The sequence below is a fragment of the Melanaphis sacchari genome, unplaced genomic scaffold, assembly GCF_002803265.2.
Source record: "Melanaphis sacchari strain LSU unplaced genomic scaffold, SCAv2.0 Contig0_pilon_pilon, whole genome shotgun sequence".
Lineage (NCBI taxonomy): Eukaryota > Metazoa > Arthropoda > Insecta > Hemiptera > Aphididae > Melanaphis > Melanaphis sacchari.
The window spans coordinates 15,699,224-15,711,875 of record NW_020270366.1 but is presented as its reverse complement, the minus strand read 5'-3'; the positions used below and the strand labels follow the sequence as shown (position 1 = coordinate 15,711,875).

Below are 12,652 nucleotides of genomic sequence, written 5' to 3'. Positions count from 1 at the left end.
AATAATTTTTAAACCCAAAATTCATCAAATGAAAACAAAAAAAAACAATAACTCCATACTCAACGGCAAATATAAAATGTGATAAATCTAAAAAATTGTATAAATATAAAAAATACGAGAAAATAAAAGACGAACAACCCATTGTTATGAGTTGGTAGTATTGATCAGTCACGCCACTGATTCGAGTAGGCCACATGCCAACGTACTATAGAACCAAATAGTCTTAAGTTGCAATTATATTTAGTAGTTAAATTATCACGTAAAAGCTTATGAAAAACAATTTTGAACGAACATATTGTATTCTTATAAAAGCAACTCGTAATAAATCAAAATAAAACTTTAAAAATAATAATTTGTCAAATTTAGTCAATGCTATATTAAGTCCAGAAATTATAACCTTTGAAATCTACTAAGAGTTAGTTATAGAAACTTTTAAAATACTATCAATACTTAAAAAGTTTTAAAAAAAAATGCATCTCAATCCAAGTTAACCCAAAATAAAAAAAACTAAAGATTACAAATTGTACTTGATTTTAGGATGTTATAAATTTGTAAACTTTAAGAATACAAAATAAAAAAAGAGTAAAAACAACGCTCTTAAAAATAATTTTTGAATAATTTATTATATTTATGACATTATGATCTTTTAATGTGTTGAATAATGGTATATTTTTAAGCATTTAAACCCTCGTGAAAAAAATAACTTACAAGATAATAGATAATAAACAAATTCCCTCTATAAATTATTGCCATTAGTATTACTGATTAAATATTTGCAATTTAAAGTACCTAATAAAACTTTTTCACTTAAATTTATACTCAGTTCTTTTTTTAAATTTATAATAACATATTTAAATCAAACTTCTCTCTACTAACTGTACATACTATATTAAAATATTATATTTTGTTTGCGTTATAGTTCCATATTTAATCCTAGCTGTGGCCGAATTAGAAATTACGTATTAGTATGTCAAAATAAATGAACATTTTGTTGACCACTAAAGTCAAAAATAAATCCCACGTCTACTTTAATTATTAATTTTATAAACACGACATACTCAAAATTTCTTTTCTACACTTTAATAATCCGAATCTTGTATTATAATATGAACTATAGCCATATTTCTATAGTTATTGCATTTACCCCCTTGGCTTTCTAACAAAATATTTCTCTGGCTACCCCCAGTATTATTTTCAATATAAAATATATTTTAGTATAATAGAAATACTTTTTTTTTATTTCACAGATTGTATCAATCCCACACTTTTCAAATAATTGTTTGTCTTTTATCAGTATTCTTATACTTCGATAATACTTCAAAAATATTTATAGTGTTTTATTCTCAGAAGCGACCAATCATAACTATTTATTTTTGACTATTATTCATTTGTGATATAAATTTCAAATGATATGTGAAGAATAAGGGATTTTTACATAATGATATACTTTCAGTTTCTTACTAATAAATATAGTTAAATACTATCACAACCAGTTTTTTTCTCGGTCCAAATTTCTTCATAAAATCATGAAATTCAGTTAATTATTTTGTTTTCAAAACAAAACAAAATTATACCTTTATTTAAAGCATTGAAAATCTTAATTTTCTATTTACAAACTTAAATATATACTCGTTACCTCAAATATTGTTTTTTTGAAAATAATGTTCTCTCATTACCCATGTATATGAAGTCATTTTCATGATTTAACTATATTATAAAATTTAATATATCAGAACACCAGTAAGATTACAAAAAAATATTAGCTATAATGTCGATGATATTGTTTTAGAGTAGACATTTCAAATACACGATCATCTACTAATTGTTTATAGGCGGCTACAAGTATCAATAGAAAATTTAAAAAAATAAGTATAATTCTATTTTGTATCATAACCTGCATAGTACTCTAATCAATATTCTTGGTTTAATTAATTGATATTTGACGTCTAACATACCTATTTTAAAGTATATTTTATTTATATATTTACAAATGGCTAAATCGTTTAATCATATGTTTTTCTAATAGAAAATTTAAATAGTTTTATCATTATTTTACGGTATTAAATTTTAAATTAAACTTAACTTGGTTAAAGTTACTTGATAAAACTTGAAAAAACTTCTAAAATAAATTTAAAATTTCCATCCCGTGTGCATTGAATAATATATTATTTAATATGAAAACTAGTTAATTAATAGCAAATATTTTTTTATTATAAATTTTAATTATACCAGTTACTTAAAATAACACTTAATCTCGTAAATTGATTAATTTAACTGTTATTTTTCGTATGATAAACTTAATTATTTCAAAATAAAAACAACAACATTAAATTTTTAAAACTCTGAATATAATACACAATTGTCATAATATAATTATCTTTATTTGGATTTTATTTTTAATAAATATAAAATGTTACTATTGATATTAATACTGAGTTGTCAAATTTTTCATTATTATGAGTATAGGTAACAACTTCTAATATTCAATAAAACAAAATCGAATCTATATAATTTACTTACGCTAGCAATGCCGAACAATTCACACCGTTTACAAATAAAACCGCAAAGTTTAACACACATATATATCAGTGCACGTTCAAAATTAATAGCCTGTTCGTTCAATACTATAGATAGCAGATATCCACATCAGCGATCTTATTTTTATTTACATTCAATTTATTCTACCTAAACCTATGTCATTGTTGTTTTATATGTTAGTCATCAAAAGACGTGTTACTGTAAACTCCTATCGAATTTAAGCGATTAATAATATATAATGTTATTTATAGTGAAATAAAACTAATTGTCGGGAGATTATATTGGCGTAAAATGAAGTTCACCAGAACTTTTTGAAAAGTTAAATCCTAAAACTTTTTTAAACATTTTGATAGCCCATACTAGGTCACACAGTGGGTGTTACACAATTAGATACCGTAAATCTAACTGTTTACTACAAAACTTGTGTAAAACACTATGAGTCATTCGTTTATTATAAAATAAAATACTTAATAAGAGACTATGATATAGTAACGTCGAATTAAATTTAATAGATATAAAGATATTCGAAGACATATTATTTAAAATTATAAATACTTTTAATTTCGTACAAAATTGTTTAAGTAAACGATTAATTACTCTTAACACCTCATGTAAAATAATATTCAAGTATATTAACTAAAATAATTAATGAAAATGCATTTATTATTAGGTGATAATTTATGTATTAAAAATAATGTAAGTGTAATTTTTTAATAATATTAAGAATAAATATTTTCAAATCGAGGAAAAAATGTAATATTACATTAAATAAATAGAAAAATAATAGAAAACATACCATTCAAGGTTTGATTAAACTAATTTGGAACTTTTATATTAAGCATACGTAATGATAACTTTATTTTTATTATCTCGTTATTTTATTTGAAATAATTTTAAAGCAATAAATTGAATTGTTGACCGTGTTTGCGCCACAATTTAATTTTATCGATATAAACTGAATTGTTTTGTACTTATATTCTTTCGTCCTTAAAAATTTGAAATATTGATAACACTACACTATGCATTCATATAATATTGTGGTTATCGACTCACGGAAAACACGACGCGTGATGGTACAGGAGGAACGTTACAGGGACGCCGACATCCGCATAGTCTACACATTCGGAAACGGTCCACTAATAATGATTGCAGACAACGGTAGTATACTGGAATTCAAAAGATCCTTACGTTATATATGTGCCTTTTTCCTGCTATTGTCTGCGATATACTACCTATACATTATTCGTGATATTTGTTGCTTTTCGATATCCGTGCAACCGACGGATATATAAGTCGGTATAGGCGTATATACACAGTTATCAAAACCGATACCGACGAAACTTTTATAATATATATTATATATATTATATAGGTATATAACATAATCATCGATCCCAGTTGAAATGTTGGCATTTCGGCATACATTATTATACAGCTATCGCGACCTACTATAATATTCAATAGATATATCATATGAAATATATATACAGAATACAGATATATGTAAAAGGCGAAGATACGCCAAAGAGTATACCGGTAAGTGTCGACGATCGTATAAAATGATGAACGAAACAATAGTGTGCACTCGCGCGCACGCGGCACGTATGCGTGTGTGTGCGTGTATGCGTGCGTACGTGTTTCGTATAATGGTTAGCAGTGGACACGTTTTCATTGATACCCGACACGAGTGCGGTAGGTCTATGTAGGAAACTCGGCAAATCGATCTCGCTTACTTACACAGTGGCTACGCGTGAAACAAAACGGTTGTAGTACGGAGAAATGGCATTTCCGTTATGATATCAGTACTGCACGGCCGATAACCGTACATATAATACGTACGCGAGTACTTTGGATGTGTGTCCAAAGATAAGAGTGTATCATATTGTGTATCTATGCGTCGTGATGTCGAAAAGTTATACATAATTACGTATATACCAGTATAATAATATTATAAAATAGATATAATATTATATGGTGTAGCGTCACACCAGTGTTCGCTACACAGTATACAATAATAATAATAATAATAATAATAATAATAATAATAATATGATATATAAATTACGTTTCATACGACACTTGATCAATATTGTCGGTTTTTAATGGCCAAAAAGAAAAACGAGTTTTCATTCGGCAAGAAGAAAATCTAGTTCATATAATACCAGCGTGACGTCATGTATACGAGGGTGGCGTCACCAGTGGGCGAGTGGAAACTCGATTTTTTCTCGTAAATTTTGTTAAAACAATTTTTTTTCCCTGCACCCTTCTTTAATCCCATCCACCACCGACAGCAACTCCTCGTCCATCTTCTCTCACCTTAGGCAACAGATCGTGTAATAAGATTCTCAATATCCGAGTATTATTCGAATCGTTATAAATAACCATATTAATAATAGTAACGATACGGCAGAAATTAAAAACTGCATTAAGAATTATGTAAAGCCGACGCCACAAACAATTTTTTTTTTTTTTTGTTTTATTTTAATTTTTTTTTAGTTTTTTTTATTTTAGACCGAGTCAACTCAGAAAAATAATCGGAATTATGCAGTGCTCAAGTGTAATACGCTTAATATACGTCGTGTTCAATTTTAACGAGGCGAATTTTATTTTTTGTTTATCTTATAATCTTAAAACTCTTGATCGTGTTACACGTGCTAAAGATCAAACGTGTGCGGTGGTCCGCCGGCCCAGTAATAAATACGAGCACGTGAAATTATGATAATGTCCGTTTTTCAGTTTCTTCAAACAAAACCGGATATTAGAAAAGTTCTAGGGGCTGAAAATATAAATTTTATAGCGTGCGGGCGCCCGACCGTATTGGCAATAGAGTGGTTTCTTTTCGGCGAGTTTTTATCAAAAGGTCCAATAACTATATACGATGTACGCTATATACCTACACTTCGGCGGTGGCCGAGTTCCATTGTGAAAGAAATTGGCAGCGTGCCTAATTAGTTTTGCAGGCGACTTTTTCCCGCGGCGGGAAAAATAACGACGAATGAATAAAAGCAGCGAGCGCACGCTGGGATAATAAAAAACCCCCTGGGAGTGGAAAAAAAATTGCGAAAATTTACTAGCGGTCAACCCCGCACACGGGGTTCTCCCGGCGGGGGCGGGCAGACGACACGGGGTGAGGTACGCATCATGTGTACTACTTACGGCGACGCGTGGCGAGTCGTAGTAATAGTATCGTAGTGGTTGTACTACAGACGACGGCGGCGGCAGTGGAGGTTGTGTGCTAACGATAGTAATAGTGGCGGCGACGGTGGTGGTGGCGGTGTCAGTGCTGATGGGAAAATCTCGTGTTTCGACGAGAACGTTGATAATAGCAGCGACTGAGCGGCTGTACCTGAGTGATAATAGCTTTGCGAGCGTGCGGAGGTGCGGCCGCCGTTCGATAGTTCAAAAGCGGCGACGGCAGTGGTGATGACGGCGGCGGCGGCGGCGGTGGCAATAACGGCGACGACGACGACGACGACGACGACAACGGCACACCGGTCGGGACGACGGCAACGGCGACGGCCGTGCGGGGCGAACGTGCACTCGGCAGTGCGACTGACCACTGCGAGCGCGGCGGAATCAGCGGCAGCGATAAGGGCCTGTGGTGTCGTACGCGTTGTTGTTGTTATTGTCGTTAGTGCTGCTGCCGTCGGGCGGCGGCATCGGCGACGACGACGTTGAACGCAGGCGGCGATACGAAACGGCGGCGAAAGCTGCGATACGGGTGCGCCGTAACGACGGCGGCGATAATAAAGCTCCGAACGGCTGCGGCATCGCCACTGAGGGGCACGAAAAAGTATCGGCCGGCGCGCCGCAATGTTGGTAGCACGGTGTGTTGTACGCGTGTGTACGGCTACGTCACAGCAATACGATAAGCATATATACATACATACGCCACCGCTCGGCGTGTACGTAGCGCGCGCACAGTCAGCTGAGCTGTGTGTAATATTGCGCCCTCTCACGCTGCCGCCGGAGAGAAGGGTAGCGGCGGAAAAAGCCCATCATCACCATTCACCGCCGTCGCCGCCACCGCCACCCTTTCGACTTTCGAATGCGCGCGCACCAAAGTCGTTCGCCCGCGTGTCACGTGATATAACGTACGGCACATACATATAATATAATATATATAATATGTATACCTATATAATAATATGTATGCGCTCAGTGACACCGCCACCGAAACCGACACCACGTCGTGTGCTTCTTCTTTTTCTTCTTTTTTTTTCTTCTTCTTCTTCTTCTTTTCTTCCTCTTCTTCTTATTTTTCTTCTTCTTCTTCTTCTTCTTCTTCTTCTTCTTCTTCTTCTTCTCCTACTTCTCCTTCCTACGCAATCTGTTGTCCACCGACTCTGCAACCGCCACCCCAGCACACACAATATCATAATGCTGCACGTCAATTTTCGTTTAGATAAAACTTCCTGCTCCTATTCTTCTGCCACGACCACCGTTGTATAGTCACCGTTGCTGCTACTGATGACCAACCACCGGTCGACCTTTCCCCAATCCCTCCCCGAAAGTCATCCCCTACACACGCACACACACACACACACACACACACACACACACAGCTATTATGTCCCGCCGGTGATAAGGATAAGTCATATCTCCGTGTATTGTCGTGTATCTACCCATCTATATATTATTATTACATAAGCGCTTATAATAATAATGTAGACATGACCGCACGGCGATCTATACACGCGTGACCTCCGCCACCGGATTTATAATAATAGTAATAATAATAGTATATATATTACATAACACGCAGTATAAAAGCGGACGACTGACTATACGATTTCCTCTTTTTGTTTCATCGATTTATCAATTTTCCGACACACTTACAAGTTACTGCCGATAAAACTTCATCGTCCCCGATTTATAACGGTGTATAATGGCCCTTTTCTATACAAGGAGTGTCTATGTGATAAGTCGTCGAGCATTCGTCAACTTCAACGCACCACCAATGATATGTCGGGCTATTCAACTAAACTTTCTAATGTTTTGTACACGCAATATATTTATTCAATAAAATCGTTTATGATTTATCACTAATTGTTTATAATCGATAACTGAATATTATAAATTATCTTTAATCGTTTTTCGGTGGTGAAACATTATGTTACGTTATGATATTGTTCGTCGTACGGTTTAATATGCCAAACCAAACAACGCAAACCATCGTTTACTAAAATACAAAGTTACCTATTTATTTTACATTTGTTATCTGATAAAAAGTCAAAATATGATAAATGGGGGGGGGGAAATATAAATTTAACGAAAATCATATATTATTTTATAATTTACTTGTTATGAAGTATCTGTTTTAAAATCGATTTTGTTTTCATGAATAATTTTAACTACTAATTACAGTAATTACAGTCTAAATTTTTACTGAAATTATAATTTTTATTAATTGAGGTCTGTAAAATTATTTATGATTTACATTAATATTATTATTAAAACATATTAGAAAAATAGATAAAAACTAAAATATCTTTAGAAGGTTTTAATTACATTAAGTATAAAATTAAATTTTAAAAATCATTATACAGAATTATTCAAAATAAATCATTCGATGCTTCACACCTGGCTTTCTGGGTTAGTAGCCGTAAGACTATATATTTTGGAGATTGTTAAGGATACTAAATACGTACCACTATAATCATCAAATCAAAAAATAACTAAAAATTATCGCAATTAATTACAACGGATATGTATGTAATGAATTAGAGTTCTGACTAGGTTTTGTTCGTGTAACCAAAGAAAGCCGTGAAGAATATTTATTGATACCATTACATCAATTTGAAATATTATTCTTTTATTTAATATAAGTATCATGTGTTATTCTAAATTTAAAAACTAAAAATGTATAAGCATTTTAAATCGGATGAATCATTTTGAATAATAACCCTGTTTTTCTATAATTACAGAAGATATATATAATTGCAGAAGTGGTATGTCAATATAAAAATATATATAATATTTTACTAAGTAAGCTATATTTATAACCTTTATTAATACTGAATACATAGCGCCTGTTTAATCTCGTATACATTTTAACCATGATAAACTAATCATATTTACCATCTACAAAGTAAATATTTGTTATTTAATTTTACCTAACATTATTCTGTTATGCTCAAAGAAAACTTTCAATTAATCAATAGCCTAAACATAACGCAGTATCTACCCGATTGTTTTTCAATACTGTTTAATTGCTAATATATATTTTACGATAAAATAATTACTTTAATTACAAATTACATTGCAAACAATATGGACTTAACATATATATTTCGTATAAATTAATTAATTAAAAACATTTTGCCTACATTTTTTTTTGTGTTTGAAACATTAATTTTTATCAATACATTTTTTTTAAATTAATTAATAATATTGATTTACTTTACCTAGTTACCTATCTGATTTTTTTTCTGATTTTGATTTTTCTATTACAAATATATTATTTATATTATTCACACTATAAAAATATAAAACTACATAAATATAAATTATAGTAGTGACACATCGATACAAAAATAAATGATAATCCATAAACCATTGAATTATATTTTAGTTACGAATACAAATTTAATCGATAACTGTATAATGATATTTTGCTATAGCTTATGTATCTACTTTTAAATTTAATTTTATTAATATATAAGTAGCTTTTAAGTAATAGGTAAATATGTCGTAAGTTTTACATTTTAATTAATTACTATATTTTCAACTATACATGTGACAATTACCAAATATATAATAGTTCCACAATAATAAATAAATATAAATACTATTATTAAAATGTATCCATGTAGGTATGTAGGTAATACGCATTTATTCATATTAAGAAGGTTAGGTTATGCATATATTATACCTACTCATCATAATGACACTAAAATATATTTTATATGAGTGAATATTTTAGAAGCCTATAAATTATAATCCTGTAACAATTATTATTAACAATAACATATAAATGCTTCTTATTTCTTATTAGAAACGAAATATGTGAAGAGTATTATGTATAATGTGGATGCATTTTAAAAAACTATTGGGAAAGCAATCAATATAAACTATAGTTGTGTTTTAATGTCAATGTTTTTAAACTATTACAAACGTTTGATACTTAACAGTATTACACTCTCATGTATAATTTATTAATTTTAGGTTAATAGGAATTTCCTATTAGGCTGATTCAATTAGAAACATTAATATCAAAAATCCTCCTATTATTAAAGAAAATCAATTTATGAAAATAATATACTATTGAAGATAATCTCCCTATATTACAAGTTATAATTCTTAATATTTTTTTTCAAAAAAAAATAGTCATTTAAGAAATAAATGCTAAGCCTAGGTTGTTAAAAAAAAAGATAAATCTAAATTTATGATTCTATAACTAAATTGTATAGATAGCAGCCTTATTAAGTATGTATATATATATATTTAATAGAAGTTGTTTAAACTGCTTCAATAATACTACCGCAGGAAGAAATACTGAAAAATTATGAGGTTAGAATAAGAGTTTTAAAACCATTTATAAATAGATTTGTAGTTATTAAAATATACATTATAAACATAAAATAATATAGTAAATTAGAATGAACCTATATTTTTTTTCATAAGCGCAAGTATAATTTATTTTTTAGTTTATGCCCCTTGTGGTGAGGAAAAAAATATTCTCATTAAATTTAAAACATCAATATTTTTTAATTTAACTATTGAAATATAATATATACTATAAATTAGGTACATATATATTTTATAAATTATAAATTATAATACATACATTATACATAATAGTATAGTAGTATACTGAATGATTCATTTATCAAATAACACTCATTATTTCAAAATCTATTAATATTTTTTTTACATAATTACCAGTCGAAATAAAACAACAAATTTAAAAAAAATATATATATATACTTTTTATAGTTAATTTTATCATTGTTTACTCATAAACTGCTCATCAAAATTTTGATTATTATTTATGGAAATATTCTTTAAAATATTCTGTTTCAGAATATGAAAATATAAGAGTATATTTTAATTCAAATAAAAAAATTATATCTAAAAATATTAAAAAATGTTATTTTATTTTAAATGGAAATTAAGTAAAAAAATAAATATTTTCAAAAATATTAACAGATTATTAAATAATTAATATTCTTTGATAAAATAATTTCCCAATGTAGTATCTTATATTACAATTAATTTTAAATTAAAAACATTAAGAAGTTTTACTGTAGAATTTACGTTTAAATATTTTTCAATATATTAAATATATTATGCAATTTATGCGACATGAAATCAATTATAAAATAAACTATGAAAAATTTGATTTTATATGAGTACCGTGTACTTACATCAAATAATAATTTTAATAGTAACATATTTTTATTAATTATTACTATGCAATAAATAATTACAAATTCAAATTGTAGGCACTTACTTTAATATTTCTATTAGATATCTATTTACCTAATAATAATTTTTTAATGAATATTAAAATTCAAAAGTAAAACAATATTTATCAATATAAATATATGGATAAATATAAGTATGGATATTAGTTTTATAAATGTATCTAATCGATACCTTAAAAATTTCAAATCCCGTATAGCCATACCTATATTATTATAATAGACGGTTGGTGATTGAGCCACATTTCATTCACCTGATTCTTATACAACATTTGTTTACATTATATTACCGAAGTATTGGGCTACAAATTTTTAGCACGAAAATATACAAATATATAATATTTATTAAATTTAGCATCTAAATAATTTTAAATTTGAATAAATATCCAATATAAAACTAAGTACATAAAATAACTATTAATTTTTAGATTCTGAACGGAGTGATGAATGTATTGATTTTACAATGTGTGTTTTTTTTTTTTGTGTCTGTGGACAGCATAAGTAGTTGAAATAATGCTTCAATTTCAAACTTCGGGGGTGGTTTCCGATGGAAAAGTGAATATCCTTAGTGGATTCTAGAGGTAAAAATTAAACATTTTCCAACAGTTTTCAAAAAAATCAAGAAAAACAAAAAAAAAATGACGGAAAATGACCAAATCGATTTTTTTATATGGTTGTAATTCAAAAACTAATCACTGTAAATACTTGAAATTTTCACCAAATGTTTATGTTAGTATATAGTTTAATTTTCAAAAAATTTTGACTTTTTTTGAATTATTTATAAACCACTGATTATTGATTTTTATGAGAATTTTTTTTTGAAGTGTCGATAAAAAAATGTTGGATGACCAAAAAATTTTGAAAATTTAATACAAGGTTCCTTATGAGTTGTTCTTATTGTAGTTAAAAAAAATTAAAAATCGTTAGTCACAATTTTTTTTTTATAAACGTTTATAATTCAAATATTTACGAATCTATCGAAAACGCGAAAATTTATAAGTAATTTTGAAGTTGAAAAATCATAAAATTGTTTGTGTTTATAACTAAGGATTAAAAAAACTACACTATGTTTTCCCTAAGTTTTCCTTCAAGTAGCTATAGTTAAAACTCGAAGCATCATTATAGGAAAAATTTTAAGTGCGTTTGAATTTTAAATGTTTACGAAATAGCGTAACTGTAACGATTTATCCTCAAACGATTTTAAATATTTGTTAATATTCAAAAATAAGTCGTAGATACTTGAAAATTTTACCAGTTATCTAGATTGGCATTTTCTTTACATGATTTAATTTTCAAAATATTTTGACTTTTATGAGCTATTTATAGACAACTGAAATTTTTTTTTTTTTTTTTTTAATGTATATTTACAATCTATATTTAATATAATACAATAAGTAAATTTGAGTAATAAAATTTTTGACATGAGTTCATATGATAAGAGAAAATATCCATTGATATTACTTTTCTGAAAATTTTTTTTGAAATGTCGATAAAATTGTTTTGGCTCAATCAAAATACTTGAACATTTAATACAAAGTTCCTCATAAGTTATTCTTATAGTGATCAAAAAATTTTAAGAATACTTAGGCACAATTTTTTTTTATTAGCATTTGAAGTTCAAATATTGACAAAAATTCGTCAAAACCAAAAATATTTGCAAACTATTTTGTAGGTATAATTCATAAAAT

The 12,652-nt window shown here is 28.7% G+C and overlaps 1 protein-coding gene across 1 annotated transcript in view; it reads right to left on the bottom strand.

The window, feature by feature from the left end:
- Positions 1 to 6,284, bottom strand: part of LOC112599888 (phorbol ester/diacylglycerol-binding protein unc-13-like) — a 35,967-nt gene extending 29,683 nt beyond the window's left edge. Inside the window, exon 1 of the mRNA XM_025346978.1 lies at positions 5,695 to 6,284. The gene's annotated coding sequence lies outside the window, so the exon portion shown is untranslated. The remainder of the gene's footprint in view (positions 1 to 5,694) is intronic.
- Between the last annotated feature and the right edge of the window lie 6,368 nt (positions 6,285 to 12,652).